The sequence below is a fragment of the Sinocyclocheilus grahami genome, unplaced genomic scaffold (genome assembly GCF_001515645.1).
Source record: "Sinocyclocheilus grahami isolate Dianchi unplaced genomic scaffold, SAMN03320097.WGS_v1.1 scaffold2614.1, whole genome shotgun sequence".
NCBI classification, from domain to species: Eukaryota; Metazoa; Chordata; class Actinopteri; order Cypriniformes; family Cyprinidae; genus Sinocyclocheilus; species Sinocyclocheilus grahami.
This window is the reverse complement of record NW_015507793.1, coordinates 9,956-10,838: the sequence shown is the minus strand read 5'-3', so window position 1 is coordinate 10,838 and position 883 is coordinate 9,956. Positions and strand designations below refer to the sequence as shown.

The 883-nt window shown below is 50.1% G+C and overlaps 1 protein-coding gene across 1 annotated transcript in view; it reads right to left on the bottom strand.

The window, feature by feature from the left end:
* LOC107575399 (NACHT, LRR and PYD domains-containing protein 12-like) overlaps positions 1-883 on the bottom strand; it is a 36,113-nt gene that overhangs the window by 34,475 nt on the left and 755 nt on the right. The gene's annotated exons all lie outside the window — the stretch shown is intronic.

Genomic DNA, 883 nt, shown 5'->3' with positions numbered 1-883 from the left:
GAATTAAACGCTCGAAAGAAAGCACCATGCTCACAATAACCCTCAATGGTGAGGGGAGCGATACTTCCAGAGTGTGTCGACAGAGACACACTAGTTGAGTGGAGCCCAAGGTCCCGGGGTCTAAACCAACTCAGAGAAAGGGAACGAGGCTAATAACACGTAACCATTACCATACAGGATTTCAGAAAAGTGGGCAAAGCATAACGTGCACACTTACCACTTATGTGGATTTTAGAAAGTGGGCAAAGCATAACGTCCACACGTACCAGCTATGTGGATTTTAGAAAGTGCGCAAAGCATAACTTGCAAACTTACCACTTATGTGGATTTTTAGAAAGTGAGCAAAGCTTAATGTGTGCACTTACCATAGTATGGATTTAAGAGTTTTCCAAGCATCTGCTCACAGATACCCGGAAGTTCTGAGCCAAACGGGAGAGGCAAGCTCAAATACAACCCTCTAAGGTGAGGGGAGCACTGCCTGAGACAGCATTACACAAGAAGGTTCTTGCAAATGCCACCTATACTTCCCGCTCGATGCCTCAGCAAGAGGGGATGTCCTGGTGATCGGGAGGCCCCTCAGGGAGACCTAGATACGGTAGACCAGACAGGGCAGCCTGAAAGCATAAGCCCAGCCTGGACGTCCAGGAAATTTTTGCAGTGCCGTGCCGTGCCGGGGGCCTAACGATCAAGAAGGCTCCCGCAGAAGCCTGTGACCTGGCCACATAATCCAGGAAGTATGAAGCCGAAACCCGGCTTATCGTACCATCTGGACATATATTGACTGCAAGTCGAGCACCCGGTTTCTGAACCCAGCAGAGGGGGGGCTCACCGAGGACCTACCCTAGAAAAGGACAGAAACACACAGGTCCCGGGAAACACTGCA